Genomic DNA, 22,291 nt, shown 5'->3' with positions numbered 1-22,291 from the left:
TTGGTAAAAAGACAGAGCCCAACAGATTCTCATTCCTCTGCTATATCCTGGGGTTCTTTGCTCTTGTACCATGTGGTGTGATGATGAGGGGTGTGAGAAGGACTGCCCTAAACTTGGCCCTGGGCATGTACAGATCAGAGAGCCTCTCTCCCTCCCTCATCCATCCAGGTCCAATCCAGAGTACAGAAAATGTGTGTGGGGCTATGAGAACAGGTGATTGTGGTTGAAGGTGGAATCTGGGAGAAAAGTGAACTTACCCCATGATGCTTTTCATTCCAAATTCATGCTCTGGTTTAATGAGGATATTTTATGACATTTTATGGTAAAGATCTTAAGGCACCTGATAAAAAAAAAAGGAAAGAAAGAGATCAAATATTTCTCCAGATTGAGTCAAATTCCCTTTAATCATAAGTTAATGAAACACTCAATAGCACATCCATTAATAGCCCCATACTGTTTTTCAACATATTTTAATGATAATGTCTAAAAATTAGGTATCACTTTACATCTAACAAAACATTTTTGCAGTCCTAGTTCCATTTGATATCCATATCAATCCTCTGAGGCAGTCAAGGAAGTCACTTTTAAATTGCAGACCTGAAGGAGCTTGCAGTGACAAGGAGATTACTTCAAGGTCACTCAAGGTCACAGGAGCAGTGTACTGACAACATAGACAAGTCTTGAATCATTTGGGGTGAACTTATATGTTGTCCATTGTACCTACTGCCTGCGGAGGTTGCTAGTATCCCAAGCTCCCTAAAAAATTATATTCATGTTTTCGCAATTTGATCAGTATTTGACAGTTTTTAAACCACGCTCACAAATGAAAGAGTACGTGTCATGTTGGAAGATGTTACCTATGCCTAACCCTCATGGAGCCCATAGCCTAGGGGGAGAGGCAGAAAAATAAAAGTGTATTTAAAATATAATTCAAATGATACAAAAGACAATGGAGGAAAGTACAGGTACTCCGAGAACCACTAATGAGGAGAGTATAGTATGTATGCAGTGGTGGGGGAGAGCAGTGGGAAGCTCTCCTCAGAAAGGGATGTATAAGCTGTGACCGAGGGTGACAGTGTAACTGGGATGAAGCTTAGAGATTTATAAGAGTTATCTGAGCATAGGAAAAGCAATGCAAAAAGGCGGGACTGTGGGGCCAGGACTGATGTTCAGATGTACCAGATGCAGCTCTACCAGGTGCTAAGGTAGTGAAATACACAAGAACAGGCAGTAAATACCCTCTGCTCTGACCCCGCATATGTCCCCATTGCCCTAGACCTTCCCAAGGGGACCCTTCACAAAATCCACACCTGAAGTGTTAACATTGGCACAGTATTGGCCCCAGGACCCTGCAAAAGTCTGTGACCAGCATCTATTCTGATTGGTCAGTTCCCTTGCAGAATATGGGCCTAGCGTTGGGAATAGGCAACTAGTACATGTGACTAAAAGTACCAAAGCAGAAATGGTAGTGGCCAGGCCTGAGGATGGAAATGCAACAACTAGGTAAATGTTTGGATTTTCCCTCTCGGGGTGGGAGCCATTGATAGATCATCATGAAGAGAGTGACAAGTGCAGGTATGTGATTTAGTTAGAGCACTCTGGCAGCTGATCTAATGCAGACTATCGTTGGAATGGAGCACCACTTACTATTGAGATTAAGGACCCAAATTATGAGGCTCTTGCAGGAGGTCAATCTGCAGAAGATTTCAGTGTCCAGGAGCAGAGAGATTTAATAAATGTCAGAAGATAAAATTGGCAGGACTTGTTTATGGACTGGACGCAGGATGAGGTGAAGGGATGGGCTAAGGGAGGGTTGCAGATTGCTAACTGGGACAACTACTTGGTAGGGAGTCACAGTTAGAGAATTCAGGAGGAGCTGGCTTGAGAAGGAAGATGAGCTCAAAGGTGGGCACTTTGAATTTGAGGATCCTGTGGAGTGAGGTCCACCAGACAACTGGACAAATGAGTCTGAACCCCACAAGAGGGGTCTGAGCTGTGGATACAGATTTGAGAGTTATCAGCATACAGAACTGTCTTAGTCATCTAGCGCTGCTATAACAGAAATACCACAACTGGATGGCTTTAACAAAGAGACATTAATTTCTTCACAGTAAAGCAGGCTAAAAGTCCAAATTCAGGGTGTCATCTCCAGAGGAAAGCTTTCTCTGTCAGCCTTCTCATCAATCTTCCCCTGGACGGGGAACATCTCCATGCAGGGACCCCGGCACCAAAGGATGCACTCTGCTCTGCACACTCATACCACCATCTTGGTGGCATAAGGTCCCCCCTCTCTGCTTGTTTCCCTTTCCTTTTTATCTCTTGAGAGATAAAATGTGGTGTAAGCCACACCCCAGGGAAACTCCCTTTACATTGGATCAGGGTTGTGACCTAGGTAAGGGTGTTCCAATCTCACCCTAATCCTTTTTAACATAAAATTACAATCACAAAATGGAGGACAACCACACAATTCTGGAAATCATGCCCTAACCAAGTTGCCACATATTTTAGGGGGACACCATTCAATCCATGACAAGGTCTAATTTATAGACCATGGAAAGAAGGAGAAACTACCTAGGTTGAGTTTGTTGAGTGAGCAGAAAAGGGCAGGTAGAACCCTGGAGAATACCAACATTTAAAATTCAGAGCAGAAGAGGAGCCCAAAGAGAAACCAAGGCAGCACAGTCAACACAAAGACGAACAGGAGAGCATCATGTCCCAGAAGTCAAAGGAGCAGAGAGCTTCAGGGAGGGCATGATCAGTAGTGTCAGTATAGCAGAAAGAACCAGCAAGTCAAGGATGGAAATGTCACCATTGGGGTTTGCCAGTAGCAAGCCATCAGTGTCCTTCCTCTGAGCCATTTCTGTATGACAATGGAGTTAGAAGCCAGCTGTAGGCTGAGATGTAAGCATAGAATGATGGACACAGAGGCAGTGACTCAGAAGGGAAGAAAAGTAATGAAAACTCGGAGGAAAAACACACATCTAAGCTGCACTGTAGGTAACATTTACTTGCTTTCCTCATCTTCAAGGCATGCTCCCAGCCACGGTCCAGGGATCAAGTGGGGTAGCAGAACACAGGTAGCTCTGTGGATGAGAAATGATGTCTACAGGTCACCAGGGAGACAGAGCCAGAGCCAGAGAGGGCTCGCACTGCCCAAGTTTACAGCATATCAGATGAGGAAATACCATCCAGGCTCTTCCCCATTGTACCTTCCCTCCTCCATCTTACAAATCATTGTTGATGTTGACCCATTTCTGGCATGTTTGTGGGGAATGTGAATGTCTACCTCGTGCTAGTCAGAGTGGCTTGACTCATGATCAAACCCTGCTAACACCTTGACTTCTGTTCTTGTCTTTTTATGCTTTTTTCAGAGCTCTGCCTGGAATAGAAGTGCATCTCCTCATTTCTCCAGGTGTTAGACGTGGGGCAAATTAGACATGATTCTTAGTGAGGCACTCAGGCATAAAGCATCAAAGGAGGAACATTCACTGATTATACCAATGCAGAACATAAATTCCTAAGACCGTTTTTCTGTAATAGATATTCCTCTACATTTATAACACTAGGATCCAATTTTAAACCTGTATTATTGGGACTTTGACTATGTAAATATAGAACAACTAGGATCTAGCTTTCTTTTCCTTAAGATAAGATTAATTATATCCTTAGGAAAAGGAGGGGTCAGTGTTATGTCCTGGCACCACCACTCATTTTGTTGTTTTTGTTGTTAGGTGCCATCAAGTCAGCTCTAACTCGTAGTGACCTTATGTATAAAAGACCAAAACCCTACCCAGTCCTGTGCCATCCTCACAATCATTGCTATGTTTGAGCCCATTGTTGCAGCCACTGTGCCAATCCATCTCCTTGAGGACCTTCCTCTTTTTCACTGACCCTCTACTTTACCAAGCATAATGTCCTTCTCCAGGGACTCTTCCCTACTGATAACATGTCCAACGTACATGAGAGCAAGTCTGGCCATTCTCAATTCTAAGGAGCTGTACTTCTTCCAAAACAGATTTGTTCATTTTTCTGGTAGTCCATATTATTTTCAGTATTCTTCACTAGCACCATAATTCAAAGGTATGAATTCTTCTTCAGCCTTCCTTATTCATTGTCCAGCTTTCCCATGCATATGAGGTGACTGAAAATACCATGGGTTGGATCTAGCATACCTTAGTCGTCACAGTGACATCTTTACTTTTTAAAATTTTAAAGAAGTCTTTTGCAACAGATTTGACCAATGTAATACATCTTTAGAATAGGAACTTCAGAACACTTAATATTGTGAAGAATGGGAATTCCAGAACACTTAATTGTGCTCTTGAGGAAACTTTACGTAGATCAAGAGGCAGTTGTTCGGACAGAACAAGGGGATACTGAGTGGTTTAAGGTGAGGAAAGGTGTGTGTCAGGGTTGTATCCTTTCACCATACCTATTCAATCTGTATGCTGAGCAAACAATCCGAGAAGTTGGACTATATGAAGAAGAACGGGGCATCAAGATTGGAGGAAGACTCGTTAACAACCTGCGTTATATAGATGACACAACCTTGCTTGCTGAAAGTGAAGAGGACTTGAAGCACTTACTAATGAAGATCAAAGACCACAGCCTTCAGTATGGATTACACCTCAACATAAAGAAAACAAAAATCCTCACAAATGCACCAATGAATAACATCATGATAAACAGAGAAAAGATTGAATTTGTCAAGGATCTCATTTAACTTGGATCCACAATCAACACCCATGGAAGCAGCAGTCAAGAAATCAATAGAGGCACTGCATTGGGCAAATCTGCTGCAAAGGACCTCTTTAAAGTGTTGAAAAGCAAAGATGTCACATTGAAGACTAAGGTGCGCCTGACCCAAGCCATGGTATTTTCAATTGTCTCATATGCATGTGAAAGCTGGACAATGATTAAGGAAGACTAAGAAGAATTGATGCCTTTGAATTGTGGTGTTGGTAAAGAATATTGAATATACCATGGACTGCCAAAAGAACGAACAAATCTGTCTTGGAAGAAGTACAACCAGGATGCTCCTTAGAAGCAAGGATGGTGAGACTGTGTCTTACATACTTTGGACATGTCATCAGGAGGGATCAGTCCCTGGAGAAGGACATCATGCTTGGCAGAGTACAGGGTCAGCAGAAAAGAGGAAGACCCTCAACGAGGTGGATTGACACAGTGGCTACAGCAAAGCTCAAGCATAACAACAATTGTGAGGATGGAACAGGACTGGGCAGTGTTTTTTTTCTATTGTGCATAGGGTCGCTATGAGTCGGAACTGACTCAAGGGCACCTAACAACAATAGCAACAATACATCGTTTGATTTCTTGACTGATGCTTGCACGGGCATTGATTGTGTATCCAAGTAAAATGAAATCTTTGACAGTTTCAATCTTTTCTCCACTTATCATGATGTTGCTCGTTGGTCCAGTTGTGAGGACGTCTGTTTTCTTTATGTTGAGGTGCAATCCATAGTGAAGGCTGTAGCCTTTGATCTTCATCAGTAGGTGCTTCAACTCCTCTTCGCTTTTAGCAAGCAAGGTTGTGTCATCTGCATATTGCAGGTTGTTAAAGAAACTTCCCCCAATCCTGATGCTGTTTTCTTCTTCATATAGTCCAGCTTCTCGGATTATTTGCTCAGCATACAGGTTGAATTAGTATGGTGAAGGGATACAACCCTGACACACATCTTTCCTGATTTTAAACCAAGCAATGTCCCCTTATTCTGCTCTAATGACTGCCTCTTTATCTATGTAGAGCTTCCTTGTGAGCACAATTAAGTGTTCTGGAATTCCCATTCCTTGCTATATTATCCATTATTGGTTATGATCAACACAATTGAATGCCTTTGCATAGACAATAAAACTCAGGTAAATATCTTTCTGGTATCCTCTGCTCTCAGCCAAGATCCATCTGATATCAGCAATGACACTCCCTATACCATGTCCTCTTCTAAATCCAGCTTGAATTTCTGGCAATTCCCTGTAAATGTACTGCTGCAACCACTTTTGAATTACCGCTTGTTTTAGGAAGAATCAAGGGAGCCACTGGGTAGTGTAAATGATTAATGCACTTTACTGCTAACCAAAGGGTGGTGGTTTGAGTTTACCCAGAAGAGTCTCAGAAGAAAGGCCTGGCAATCCATTTCTAAAAATCAGTCATTGAAAACCCTGTGAAGCACAGTTCTAATCTGACATACCTGACGTCTCCATGAGTCATCCTTGACTCAACAGCAACTGGCAAAAATAAAGATGGATATAAGTGACTTGTTCCTTCTCTGGAGACCTAGAGACAAAGACTTATCCTTTCACTACCGTTCCCAATCATTAAGTCCACTCCAGCCTTCCACATGTGATATGAGATCCACCCCATAGTTAAAGCTTTGGTGGGTTCACAAGGAACAGCCAACTAATTGGCACCCATATGCAACATGTACCAAACAAAAAAAAACAAACCTGCTGCTGTCAAGTCAATACAGACTCATAGCGACCCTACAGGACAGACTAGAACTGCCCCATAGAGTTTTCAAGGAGTGCCTGGTGAATTCGAACTGCTGACCCCTTGGTTAGCAGCCATAGCACCTAACCAGGCTTTCCTATGCAACATGTAGGACAGTAAATTAAAGCAGGAAACAATTGATCAACTTCATGGCAGCATAAGAATGCCAATGCAATTTTCAAATGTGAATTTTAAGTGCAAGGGAATCCTTCTATAAATTTACCTTTATGACTTTCATATTCATAATTTATTTCCTTCCAGGGATCCAGTACACCACCATGGAGCTAGTGCACAATGAGAGACCTCAAGAATGAAATTAAAAGGCACAATTCACCTATTTGATTTTTCCACATCCAAGGCCCTTGGGATTTCTGAGTTCAGTTTACATTTCCTGAGAGCTTTTCAAGAATTCCAGATTCTATTGTCAACAACCAAACCCAGTCATGGCTCAGTCCAAGACTGCTTTTTTTTTCAATTTTTTTTTTAATTGTAGCTAACACATATGTAACAAAACGTTTGCCTTTTCAACATTCTTCAGTTGTACTACTCTATCACATTAATTATGTTCATCATATTGTTCAACCATCATCCTTATCTATTTCCAAATGTTTCTGTCACCCTAACAGAAGCTCAGGATCTCCTAAGCAACGACTTCCCCTTTCCACCTCCCTCCTGCCCACCCCTGGTAACCACTAATAAGTTTGCTTTCTTTACACTTGCCTATTTTAGATATTCCCAGACTGTTGATTAAGAGCACTTTTGGAGTAGCGGGCTCTGTGTGCCTCCAGTTATTCTTCATATAGTTATATGAAGTAATTCTTACATGCTACACACAGGTTCTCTTGGACTGAGATTATTGCACTAAAGAGGGCCACGTGCCCAAAGGGGAATGCCTTAGCTTAGACCCTCACCCTGGCCAGAGGCTGAGTAAATCAGCTCCTCAAGGACCCTGCCTATTGGTGGAGAAAGACGAGCAGGCTGCACAGAGAGAATATATGCTCCCTTGGTGATGGATGGCTTATTCTTTGTTGAAGCCAAGCAAACAAATGAATGAGAAGCTGTGTGAGATTCTTGCTACTCCAGTGAGGTCCACGGACCTGCAGCATCATTATCTCCTAGAAGTCTGTTAGAAATGCAGATTTTCAGGCCACAGCGGAGGTTGAATGAGTCAGAACCTGCCTTCTTATAACACACCCTCATGATGTATGAGCATACTGAAGTTTGAGGAACACTATTCCAAAAACAACGTGAGACTGAGACGAGGGCCCCTTGATAGGGGCCAGACCCTCTGAAGACATCCCCCCAGCCCCTCCAAGGACCCCCTTCCAGCACCTCTGGTGACTCCCCCGCCAGCCCTTCTAATGATCCCCCTCAAGCCCCTCTGATGGCCCCCCTTTAGCCCCCCTTATGATACCACTCCAGCCCCTCTGATGACTCCCTCTCCAGCCCCTCTGATGACCCCCCTCCAGTCCTTCTTGTGTCTGGTCCCTTGGTCCCCACTATCATCCTGCACCATTCTCATTTGGAAATATCTTATTCTGTCTCCTCTCCAAATGTTGGAATCATCCTTGGTTTCTTCCTTTCCTTTGCTATTCTCGTGCTGACTTCTGTCCCACCATGCAAATTCTTCATGCCGGTGGCTTTAACTCTCACAAGGAAAAATAAGAGAGTTTAGTTTGGCTGGAATTGTGTGAAAGCGCAATCCGCAAACAGCGGCTGTGATTGAAGTAATGAAGCACTTGCTTTGTGCCAGCTGCTGCTCTACACTACTTGTTGTGTCAGCCCATACGTCCACCTTCACAGCCATCCTATTATTTACACCATTACAATTAGGGTCCTGGAAGAAAGAGAGACTAAACATCAGGCGAAAGTCATATGCCATGTTCCCTGACTCCACAGCCTGTGCACCTGTACCTGTAACCACCAGCAACCCCGATGTCCCTCCATCGTAGACCTCATTTGGCCTCAGACTTTTGTGCACAGCCCCCAGTGCACAGTACAGGCACCATAATCTGTCCCAAGCCTGACCACCCCTCTCCCTGGAGCATTCTGTGTCTCCCTGCACAGAAGCCATCCAGCCTGTCATTCTGCAGGGACCTGGAAGTCAGGCCTGTGTTCACTCTCCCCTTGGATCCTGCATTAAAAGGCTGCCCGTGCTTACAGATTTCACCTACCAGGTGCTCATAAAAAAAAAAAAAAAAGAGGATACTAAATGTCCCTCCTTCCCTCCATTTACCCATCACGACTTCAGTTCACCCAGTATTGCCAACTACTTCAACTGCCCACTAATGTGTTCCCCTCGTTTCTAGCCTACCTTCTTCAAGCCCAGACTCCACAGAGCTGACACTGAGCTGCCTAAAATGACAGCGTAGTCATCCCCTTGCATAAAACAGTGCCACGTTCTAGGAGGCAGGTCCAAGTTCAACCATAGCCATGTGTGGACACTTGAATGAGGCAAACAGAAGTGCTCCATACGTACATTGAAGTAATTGAGCACCTGCTTTACGCGCAAGCATGGACACCTGTATACACTGTATACAGAAAGACGTCCACATACATGCGTAAACAAGTATTCCCATATGTGCACATACACACATAGTCCTAGAAATATGCATGTATCTCATGATGTACATACCTATATACTTGTATAAGGAGGCCTGGTGACACAATGGCTAAGCATCTGGCAGCTCTCCGAAAGGTCGTCAGTTCAAACCCACCAGCAGCTCTATAGGAGAAAAGACCTGGGGATCTGCTCCCATAAAGACTACAGGCTAAGAAACCCTATGGACTAGTTCTACTCTGTCCTATAGAGTTGCTATGAGTCAGAATCAACTTGACAGCACACAACAACAACATGTATCTGTATATAGGCCAATGTCTATTTCCACATATACACATACACATAACCCCATATATGCACAACCCTCTTTTTATCTCTCTCTCTCTCTCTGCCTATACACCCCCCCCCCCACGCACACACATATATTTACAGAAACATCTTATTGCTGTTAGGTGCCATCAAGTTGGTTCCAACTCATAGTGACACTATGTACAACAGAACAAAACACTGCCCTGTTCTTCACCATCATCATAATCGTTGCTAGGTTTGAACCATTTTTGCAGCCACTGTGTCAATCTATCTTGTCATGGGTCTTCCTCTTTTTTGCTGACCCTGGAGAAGGACATCATTCTTGGTAAAGTAGAGGGTCAGCGAAAAAGAGGAAGACCCTCAATGAGATGGATTAACACAGTGACTGCAATGAGGGGTTCGAGCGTAACGATGATTTTGAGGATGGCACAGGACAGGGCGGTGTTTTGTTCTGGTGTACACAGCATCACTTTGAACTGGAACTGACTCAACAGCACCTAACAACAACAACAACATCTACCTCACCAACCATGATGTCCTTCTGCAGGGACTGGTCCCTCCTGATAACGTGTCCAAAGTACATGAGACAAAGTCCCACCATCCTTGTTTTTAAGGAGCATTCTGGCTGTACTTCTTCCAAGATAGACTTGTTTGTTCTTCTGGAAGTTCATGGTATATCCAATATTCTTCTCCAACACCATAATTCAAATGTATCAATTCTTCTTCAGTCTTCCTTATTCATCATTCAGCTTTCATAAGCATATGAGGTGATTGAAAACACCATGGCTTGGGTCAGGCGCACCTTAGTCCTAAAAGTGGCACCTTTGTTTTCAACACTTTAAAGAGGTCTTTTACAGCAGATTTACACAATGCAACGTGTCATTTGATCTCTTTTCTCTCTTTCTCTCTCTCTTTTTTTTTTAAATGACCAATAATGTTGAGCATCTTTTCATGTGCTTATTGGCCATTTGTATATCTTCTTTGGAGAAATGTCTATTCAAGTCCTTTTGTCCTTTTTTAGTTGGGTTGTTTTTCTTTTCGTTGTTGAGTTGTAGAAGTTCTTTATATATTCTGAATATTAAAGCCTTGTCAGATATATGGGTCCCAAGTATCTTTCCCATTCTATAGATTATCTCTTCACTTTCTTGATAAAGTCCTTTGATGCATAAACATCTTAAATTTTGATGAAGTCCAGTTTATCTATTTTGTCTATTATTGCTTGCACATTTGGTGTCATATCTAAGAATCCATTGTCAAAGAAAAAGTCTTAAAACTTTACCCGTATGTTTTCTTCTGAGAGTTTTATGGTTGCAGTTCTTTTTTTTTAAAATTAATTTTTTTATTGTACCTTAAACGAAGGTTTACAGAACAAATGTTTTTCATTAAACAATTAATACACATATTGTTTTGTAACATTGGTTGCCAACGCCACGACATGTCAACACTCTCCTCTTCTCCATCTTGGGTTCCCTATTACCAGCTTTCCTGTTCCCTCCTGCCTTCTAGTCCTTGCCCTGGGCAATGTGCCCATTTAATCTTGCTTTGTTTTATGGCCGTGTTTAATCTTTTGTTGGTTAGAGTGACTTCATTACTGAGCTATTAGGGTGTCTATGGGCCATACTCTTGGAGTTTCTCCAGTGTCTGTCAGACCAGTAAGTTTGTTTTTGTTTGTTTGTGAGTTAGAATTTTGTTCTACATATTTCTCCAGCTCTGTCCAGGACCCTCTATTGTAATTCCTATAAGATCAGTCAGAGTTAGTAGCCGGGTACCATCTAGTTCTACTGGATTCAGTCTGGTGGGGGCTGTGGTAGTTGTGGTCCATTAGACCTTTGGACTAATATTTCCCTTGTGTCTTTGGTTTTCTTCATTCTCCCTTTCTCTGGACAGGGTGAGACAAGTGGAGTATCTTAGATGGCCACTCACAAGCTTTTAGGGCCCCAAATACTACTCACCGAAGTAAAATGTAGAGTATTTTCTTTATAAACTATGTTATGCCAATTGAGTTGGTTGTTCCCTGAGATCATGGTCCCCAGCCCTCAGCCCAGTAACTTGGTCTCTCATGGAATTTGGATGTGTCTATGGAGCTTCCATGACCTTACCTTGTACAAGTTGTTCTGGCTTCGCCAGTATTGTGTACTGTTTTACCCTTCACCAAATGTACCACTTATCTATTGTTTATTTAGTGTCTTTCCATCCTCAGCCCTTCCCACCCTGGTAACCATCAAAGATTGTTCCTTTTTGTGTGGAAACCTTTTCATGAGGTTATATAGTAGTGGTCTCATACAATATTTGTCCTTTTGTGATTGACTTATTTCACTCAGCATAACACCATCCAGATTCATCCATATCGTGAGATGCTTCACAGATTCATCATTGTTCTTTATTGTTACATAGCATTCCACTGTGTGTATGTACCATAGTTTGTTTATTCGTTTACCCGTTGATCGGTACCTAGGTTGTTTCCGTCTTTTGCTATTGTGAACAGTGCTGCAAGGAACATGGGTGTGCGTATATCCATTCTTGTGATGGCTCTTATTTCTCTAGGATATATTCCTAGGAGTGGGATTGGTGAATCATGTGGTATTTCCATTTCTAGCTTTTCAAGGAAGCACCATATCATTTTCCAAAATGGTTGTGCCATTTTGCAGTCCCACCAGTGTCTTCTGATTTCTTGACTGCTGCCTCCATAAGTGTTGATTGTGGAGCCAAGTAAAATGAAATCCTTGATAACTTCAATCTTTTCTCCATTTTTCATCATGTTACTTATTGGTCTAGTTGTGAGGATTTTTGTTTTCTCTATATTGAGGTATAATCCATACTGAAGGCCGTGGTCTTTGATCTTCATTAGTAAGTGCTTCAAGTCCTCTTCACTTTCAGCAAGCAAGGTTGTATCATCTGCATAATGCAGGTTGTTAATGAGTTTTCCTCCAATCCTGATGCCACATTCTTCTTCATACTGTCCATCTTCCTAGATTATTTGTTCTGCGTACAGATTGAATAAGTATTATGAAAGGATGCAGCCCTGACACACACCTTTCTTGATTTTAAACCACAAAGTATCCCCTTGCTCTGTTCGAACAATTGCCTCTTGTTCTATGTACAGGTTCCTCATGAACAAAATTAAGTGTTCTGGAATTCCTATTCTTCTCAATGTTATCCATAATTTGTTATGATCCACACAGTCGAATGACTTTGCATAGTCGATAAAACAGAGGAAAACATCTTTCTGGTAGTCTCTGCTTTCAGCCAAGGTCTATGGGACATCGGTAACGATATCCTTCATTCTACATCCTCTTCTGAATCCAGCTTGAACATCTGGCTTTGCCCTGTTGATGTACTGCTGTAGTCGCTTTTGAATGATCTTCAGCAAAATTTCATTTGTGTGTAATATGAATTATATTGTTCAATAATTTCTGTATTCTGTTGGATCACTTTTCTTTGGAATGGACACAAATATGGATCTCTTCCAGTTGGTCGGCCAGGTAGCTGTCTTCCAAATTTCTTGCCATAGATAAGGGAGCACTTCCAGTGCTGCATGGGTTTGGTGAAACATCCAGTTGGTATTCTGTCAGTTCCTGGAGTTTTGTTTTTCAAGGATGCCACTGGTGCAAGTTGGACTTCTTCCATCAGTACCATCAGTTCTTGCTTTTGTGCTACCCCATCTTCGGGAACTATATCAGGTGATGTTCTACTGCTATTGATAAGGTTCACTGGTTAATTTTTTTCAGAAGTAGACCAAAAAACAAAACAAAAACAAAATCCATTCTCATTGAGTCAATTCCAACTCATAGCAACCCTATAGGACAGAGTAGAATTGCTCCATAGGGTTTCCAAGGAGCAAAGTAGACTACCAAGTCCATTTTCCTTTTTTGTCTTAATCTGGAAGCTCTGCTGAATCCTATACACCATGGGTGACCTTGCTGATATTTGCAATACCAGTGACATAGCTACCAGCATGACAGCAACACAAAAGCCACTACAGTAGGACAAATTGACAGACAGGTGGGGCAGAATAACATATATCCTTATAAATGCATGTATTTCCCTACCTATAAAAATATATATCCCATATGTGGACATGGATGTATACTTATATATCCACAGACATCTGTTCCTATACATGCACATACATTTATCCTTACAGAATGTATCCAGAATGAGGGGTTGTTTTGCAAAGGAAAAAAATGAGACATAAATTTCTGTGGAAATGGTACTCATAAACATGATCCTTCTATATGTGGGAACTTAAGAAAAACTAGATGATGATGAAGATACAGAAACGAGACATGGCATTGGCACTAAATTCAAATTTCAGCCATGGGTGCCCCTCATTGGGCAGATTCAAGAGCCCACATACATTCAAAGCCCCACACCCCTCACACCCACACTTCTACCCATAAGCCCAGAGCAAAGTAAGTTGCAGAGGCTCCAGCCAGAGACAGTGACAGTGGTCATCATTTTCCATAGCCAGGATGTTCTGTCTAGAACCACCTCTACCTTCCATGAACATATGAGTGGTTTACTTTCCCCCACTTGTGTTTCTCACATACTAAATCATGTAAGGGAAGAAGAAAATGTCATTATTTTTATGTTTGTCAAGGCTTTCTTGGCCTTGACTGCTTGCTTATGCAATTTTGGACAAAAACAACCTAGCTTTCAATTACAGTGACCTGTGTCATAAAAGAGGCAGATTTGGAGGACTTTGTTCTCAAATAATAATATTTTTTTCCCAGGGAAGAGATTAACTCATAACTCTACTACATTTAAAAATGAAATTGAACTGAAAATTCCATGTTTGCTAGAAGTTATCTTTCAGGAGTATACAACCCAAGATTAAGTATTTGAAATGTCAGCATAATTACTACTCTGAATAGCAAGGAGTTGTAGAGTGGGTGGTTGGAACATTCAGTGCATATGATAGAGGATATTAGTAGTTTTCCTTAGACATACCCCACAAATCCTTCTAGGTGGACATTATCATTCCCTGATAGCAGTGGAGAAATTAGAAGCTCCCAGAAGATGAAATATTAACTAAATTTAAACCAAACCAAACCCATTGCCCTCAAGTCGATTTCGACTCATGGAAAACACCATATTATAAAGCAGAACTGCCCCATATGGTTTTCTTGGCTGTAATCCTTATAGAAGCAGATCTCCAGGGCTTTCTTCCACAACACTGCTAGGTGGGTTTAAGCCACCTTCCCTTCAGATAGTACTTTAGCATAAAGCATTTGCACTACTCAAGGACATTTGACTAAATTTACATAGCTGTTAAGTAGCAGAACCAGGATATTAATCCTTGGTATGGAACATCATTGCTTGTACCTTTTGACTCTACCTAGCTAATTTTCTCTACTTTTAATTTTCCACCTTTATGATACTAAGACACTAACACAATATATTGAGCATTTCATTGTCTCTTTCCACAGATAAACAGAGACTATACACGTGGACCTCAACAGAAGGAATACACAGGAATCAAATCAACTACATCTATGGAAAGAGACAATGGAAAAGCTCAATATGATCTGTCAGAACAATGCCAGGGGCTGACTGCAGATCAGACCATCAATTACTCACATGCAAGTTCAAGCTGAGACTGAAGAAAATTAGAACAAGACCATGAGAGCCAAAGTATGACCTTGAGTATATCACACTTGAATTTAGAGACCACCTCAGAAACAGATTTGACACATTGAACACTACTGACTGAAGACCAGATGAGTTGTGGAATGATATCAAGGACATCATACATGAAGAAAGCAAGAAGTCATTAAAAACACTGGAGAGAAGGAAAAGACCTAAATGAATGTCAGAAGAGACTCTGAAACTTGCTCTTGAACACTGAGTACCTAAAGCAAAAGGAAAAAAATGATGAAGTAAAAAGCACTGAACAGAAGATTTCAAAGGGTGGCTCAAGAAGACAAAGTAAAGTATTATGATGACATGTGTAAAGATAGAGATAGAAAACCAAAAGGAAAGAACATGCTCAGCATTTCCCAGGCTGAAAGAACTGAAGAAAAAATTCAAACCTTGTGTTGCTATAGTGAAGGATTCTACTGGGAAAATATTAAACAATGCAGGAAGAATCAAAACAAGATGGAAGGAATACACAGAGTCACTAAACCAAAAAGAATTGGCTGACATTCATCCATTTCAGGAGGTAATATATGATCAGGAACCCATGGTACTGAAGGAAGAAGTCCAAGCTGCACTGAAAACAAAAACAAGGTTCCAGGAATTGACAGAATACCAACTGAGATGTTTCAACAAATGGATGCAGCACTGGAGGTTCTCACTTGTCTATGCCAAGAAATCTGGAATATAGCTACCAGCCAGCTGACTGGAAGAAATCCATATTTATGCCTACTCCAAAGAAAGATGATCCAGCCAAATGTGGAAATTATCGAACAATATCGTTAATATCACACACAAGAAAGATTTTGCTGAAGATCACTCAGAAGCCACTACAGCAGCATATTGACAGGGAACTGCCAGAAATTCAAGCCAGATTCAGAAGAGGCTGTGGAAACAGGGATATCGTTGATGTCAGATGGATCCTGGCTGAAAGCAGAGAATACCAGAAGGAAGTTTACCTGTGTTTTACTGACTATGCAAAGGCATTCGACTGTGCGGATCATAACAAACTATGGATAACATTGAGAAGAATGGGAAATTCAGAACAATAATTGTGCTCATGAGCAATCCGTACATGGATCAAGAGGCAGTTGTTCAAACAGAACAAGGGGATACTCATTAGTTTAAAATCAGGAAAGGTGTGCATCAGGGCTGTATCCTTTTACCATACCTATTCAATCTGTATGCTCAGCAAATAATCCAAGAAGCTGGACTATATGAAGAAGAACGGGGCATCAGGATTGGAGGAAGACTCATTAACAACCTTCATTATGCAGATGACACTACCTTGCCTGCTGAAAGTGAAGAGGACTTGAAGCACTTACTAATGAAGATCAAAGACCACAGCCTTCGGTATGGATTACACTTCAACATAAAGAAAACAAAAATCCTTAACAACTGGACCAATAAGCAACATTATGATAAAAGGAGAAAAGATTGGTGTTGTCGAGGTTTTCATTTTACTTGGATCCACAATAAACACCCATAGAAGCGGCAATCAAGAAATCAAGACACATTGCATTGGGCAAATCGGCTGCAAGAGATTTCTTTAAAGTGTTGAAAAGCAAAGATGTCACCTTGAGGACTAAGGTGCACCTGACCCAAGTCATAGTGTTTTTAATTGCCTCATATGCACGCAAAAGCTGGACAATGAATAAAGAAGACAGAAGAATTGATGCCTCTAAAATGTGGTAGTGACAAAGAATATTCAATATGCCATGGACTGCCAAAAGAACAAATCTGTCTTGGAAGAAGTACAATCAGAATGCTCCTTAAAAGCAAGGATGGTGAGACTACATCTCACATACTTTGGACATGTTATCAGGAGGGATCAGTCCCTGGAAAAGGACATCATACTTGGTCAGCAAAAAAGATGAAAACCCTCAACGAGATGGATTGACACAGTGGCTGCAACAATGGGCTCAAGTGTAGCAACAATTGTGGGGATGGCGCAGGACCAGGCAGTGTTTCATTCCATTATACATAGGGTCGCTATGAGTAGAAACCAACTTGATGGCACCTAACAACAACAATATAAAATATTATTTTGTTTTTATTCCATGGATTCTTTATTATGCTTAGACACTTCAGGGAGTCCTTGTAGTCAAATACACCATCCTTGCAAGTAAGTTCCTTTCCAGGAATATATGGGTTCATTTTAGGTGCTGTGCCACACCAAAAAGCTGCAATTAGCACAGAATCTACACGTAGCCACTTCTCAATGAATTTTATTCAAGTGATCCAGAGAGCTACCAAGTCCTATTTCTTTAAGAACAGGGTGCTATCCTACACAGTTGATCCTTCAAAGTAAATAGACATGGCACTCATTACTATTGGAAAGAACTAACCACAGGGCTACGCCTAACTGCTAGGAATTGTGGACAGGCTATATGCCACCAACAAAGGAGATGAAATTTGATAGAAAAGTAGCAGTCACTACGATAGACATCCATGTAAAGTTGTGTTGAGGGTTAGGGGAGGCTGTTCTTATGTATGCCCTCAAGTTGATTCCGACTCATAGCTACCCCATAGGACAGAGTAGAACTGCCCCATAGGGTTTTTTAGGCTTTAACATTTACAGAAGGAGATCACCAAGTCTTTCTCCCTTGGAGCACTGGTTGAACCACCAACCTTTAGGTCGTGCCACCAGAGCTCCTTGGGGGAAGAAATAATGCTCGGTAAAAACCATCACGAGTACTGGAGAAACAACTTCACCTTTAGGGTCCTTCTGTTGAGGGTTAGGAGCATCACATCTGCAAACGCTAAGTGTGAAGTGATTGTTATATGTCCAACTGCTTTTATTATAACTCTAACCACAGAGCTCAGCGTGGAGCTCAAAGACAAGTCAAGTCTAGAAATGTGGAGATGGAAGCGTGGGCGTGACTGTGATATTTAGATGACATTTAAAGTCAGTGGGGTAGATGAACTCATTGAGGCAAAGGCTGCAGAGGGCTCAGGATTAGCCCTGGAAGAATTTATACATTTAGAAGCCTGGTGGGGGAGGAGGGAAGTATCAGCAAAAAGCCACAAAGGAGCTGTTATTGAGGTAGGAGGCAAATCAGAGCATGCTGCTGAGGAGATGCTAGCTGTTCATGCCTAACACTGCTGAGATCAAATAAGGCGAGTGGAATTTACAATATTCCATTGGGGCGTTTTGACTTACACAAAGTGACCCAAGATCATTGCTGACTTTGATAAGAACACTGTTCATGAGAGTTTGGGAAGAAGGCCAGACTTGCATGGGTTGGAGTGACCAGGATTTGAGAAAACTCTTCTTATTCCTACTCAGCATGACATGTTCTGAAGATTTTATTTTTCAGTCCACTAGTCATTTACCAGCTCATTACATTGAAACAACAAGTATGTATAGGAAACCCCTTTAAAATTCCATCTCCCAGATAAAAGGCCACCTACATTTTAGGTTCTAGCATCCATAATTGGCAGTTTTTCTTTATTCCAGTCTTGTATTACCATGTATACCAACCAAAACACTCATCTTGCCATAGAAGCAAATTGCCACTTCAAAAACATGAAAAACAGGCAAAAGTATAAAAATGTGAATAATCCTCTTTGTGAGTATAGGAAGTACTTTGTGATTGCGTGAATAAAGCAATTTGCATCATGTCATGCGTCCCTCTTTCCTAATTACTGAAACACTTTTCAGATCATTAATCCTGCCAAATACAAATTAGAAAAGGAAAACCCACCTAGCTGACAGAGACTTTTTCTAATCGCATCTCCAGGCTCCAAATCACAGCATTTTCTAGGTAAAAAGAATCTTCTTACTTTTGCAAATTCGACCTAGCCTCTACTATTGATAAGCTGGTCTAAATGCATATATTTGAAACAAATAAAATACAATTAATTTACTCTGAACTCTTTGATAGCTAAGTAACTAGGCATATCTGTGTGTCGATTGACTGACATTGTATGAATAGAAAAATGTCATCATACTATAACTGATACTATGGAGTAGACTGATTCAAAAAATAGTAAATTACTCAGATGGTGTATCAGTCACCTGGGTGAGATACGGGAATCATTGAGAGGATCTTCCTCACTTTTACTAATAAGTACAGGATGCTTTTAAGTCCTATAAAAGTCATTAAAGAGCCACCTATTATTCTTTGAGGAAATTTGAAGATAAGATCAGAGGAAGAAAGAAAGCACAAAGTGAGCCCAACATTCCGCATAGCATTTTGCCTCAAGACTTTTGCTGATCAATAACAGAGATCTGGTGACCAAGAACCCAAGGAGTGGAGAAGCCAAATGCCAGAAAAGTGCAGAGGTTTCAAAATGAGCAGAGTATCAAGTAGCCCCACAAGCCTACCGAAACAAACAACAAACAAACAAACAAACTTGTTGCCTTTGAGTCAATTCCAACTCATAGCGATCCTATAGGACAGAGTAGAACTGCCCCATAGGGTTTCCAGGGAGAGGCTGGTGGATTCAAACTGCCAAACTTTGGGTTAGTAGCCCAGCTCTTAACCACTGCCCACCCCCAGGTCTGCCCCACACAAGGATAGGAATACCAAAATAGGGCTGGCTGAAGAGGAGGAAACTGTAAACAGCCGAGATCTTCAGGTAGGGCCTCTAAAGTGGTACAGGCTAGAAGGAAAGACAAAACAGATAGACCAATGCTTTCAAAGACTGAAGCCGAGATTTTAGTAAACTCAATTTAAGAGAGAGAGAAGAGAACACCACTAACAAGAAAGAAAAGCTTACCATCTCTAAAGAAGTTACAGATACACACAAAAAAATTGTGATTGCTTCATCTATTTAATATGATTTTTAATTTATTAGCATAATTTTCAAAAACACACAATTTATAAAAATTAATGCTAGAAGAAATAGAAACAGGAATAATCCTATGTCACTTAATCTATAATTAAAATCTTCTCTAAAAGAACTCTGTCCCTAGACTTCATATCAATACCTGACAAGGACTTTTCATGAAAGGAAAATAGCAGCTCCATTGTGTCATGAACATAGATAGAAAACTCTAAATAAAATATTAGCTAGCTAACTAGTTAGATGTTATTGGATGCAGTCGAGTCAATTTTTGACTCATAGCGACCCCATGTAACAGAGTAGAACTGCCCTACAGAGTTTTCTAGGCTGTGCTCTTTACATGACCAGATCACTAGGTCTTTCTCCTAAAAAGTGAGTGATGGGTGGGTTCAAACTGCCAACTTTACAGTTAGCAGCCGAGAGCTTAACCATTGTGCCACCAGATAAATGGGGATATATATCAGATTAATGAATTAGACAAATTGAATGTTATAAAAATGATATTGAAGGTTGCCTGCATCAACCAGCTGGAATGAATCAGCCCAGTTGGGGCTCCATTATCTAGATACCAATCCTGCCTCTGCCCCAGACCTGCAGCATCTTAGTAGCTTCAGGTAACAAAGGTAACAAAGGTGGTGTTGCTGCTCGGCTTACACTGAGTTTTCTATTGCCTCTCTTAGCTCTCTGTTTTGTTGCACTGAAGGGCCGAATCAGGCACAGCTGGGGTCATGGAGCCTTACTCCAATTAAATCTGCTTCCCTTAGTAATTCCAGCTGAACTCGACAAACCCAAAAAAGGTTTTATAATACTGTAATATATTTTCACAACAAGTATTTTAACTTTTTTTATGACACTTATTGTACAAAATCTGTAAAGTGCTGGAAAAGCGTAAAGAGACTTTGCTCAACACGTACGGATTGAGCATCTCCTCTATGTAAACAGACACCAGCAGGGGAGGTGCAACACTGACCAGGCTCTCATTCCACCTGAGGAAGGTGTCAGTCATCAGGTGTACTTCTTTCAGACATGTATGAATTATTTGTGAAAAACCCATGTATACATATGAAATACTTACATATAGTCGACAAGATTAAGATCATGCTATTTTTATTGTTTTGTATCCTTTTCTTTTGACATATTACCAGGAGAAACCACTTCCTGGAGAAGAACATCATGCTTGGAAAAGTGAACGGTCACCAAAAAAGAAAGAGACCCTGGACAAGATGGACTGACACAGTGGCTGCAACAATGGGCTCAAGCATAACAACAATTGTGGGGGTGACACAGGACCTGGCAACATTTCTTTCTGTTATACATAAGGTTGCTATGAGCCAGAACCAACTTGACAGCAAATAACAGCAACAATGATCCTGATATAATCTGTCTGGAGCCTCTTGAAACATTCAAAATTAGACTTTTTTTATTTGTTTTATGTAATAAGAAAGCTCGTTGTTTCAGGTGTTTGGAAACCAAACTGTAACATTAACTTTTCTTTATAAATACATGTTGCTTTTTTTAAAGGAAAACACATGTAGTATGCCACTGAAATTTATAGTCTTTGTTGTCTCTCTTAGTCATTTAGTGCTGCTGTAACAGAAATATCACAAGTGAATGGCTTTAACAAAGAGAAATTTATTTCCTCACAGTAAAATAGGCTAAAAGTCCAAATTCAAGGTGTCATCTCCAGGGGAAGGCTTTCTGTCTTTGTCAGCTCTGGGGGAAGGTCTTTGTCCTCAATCTTCCCATGGTCAGGGAGCTTCTCAGGCACAGGGATCCCTTGTCCAAAGGACTCACTCTGCTCCTAGTGCTGCTTTCTTTGTGGTATGACGTCCCCATTCTCTGCTAGCTTCCCTTTCCTTTTATCTCTTGAGAGATAAAAGGAGGTGCAGGCCACACCCCAGGGAAACTCCCTTTACATCAGATCAGGGAGGTGACCTGGGCAAGAGTGTTACATCCTACCCTAACCCTTTTAACCACAGGCAGAGATTATTATGATTTATAACACACAGGAAAATCAAAAATGGAGGACAGCCACACATGGCCTAACCAAGTTAATACACACATTTTGTGGGGACAGAATTCAATCCATACATTGTCGACAACTTCCTTTTTCTGTATGCACACACTGACCTTTAACCTATGCTAAAATACCATCCTGCTCATATTCCCCTGAATTTATTTCATCCTGTTTCTTGATGGTACTTCAGAGTTCGCTATTGCCCTAGGCTTGTTGCTACATTTGTGCAGGATATGAGATGGATAAGAACAAACAACATTTAGTTGTTTTGCTTTGTTTTTTTTTTTTAGTTCTGAATTAAGGTGCATAACTTCATTTCCAATCTATTTTAATATTAAAAAAGCACATGCTGTAATTCCATGCCAGATTAGCCAAGGCTTTGTGCCTATTAAAATGAAGAATGAAAGAACAAAGCCATCAGACAAAGCAAAGCTCTCTCCTCTCACTGGAAACATTACATAAATAAAGGTGG

Source organism: Elephas maximus, chromosome 2 (assembly GCF_024166365.1).
Source record: "Elephas maximus indicus isolate mEleMax1 chromosome 2, mEleMax1 primary haplotype, whole genome shotgun sequence".
NCBI lineage: Eukaryota > Metazoa > Chordata > Mammalia > Proboscidea > Elephantidae > Elephas > Elephas maximus.
The sequence above is the reverse complement of the archived record's forward strand: the minus strand, read 5'-3'. Positions refer to the sequence as shown.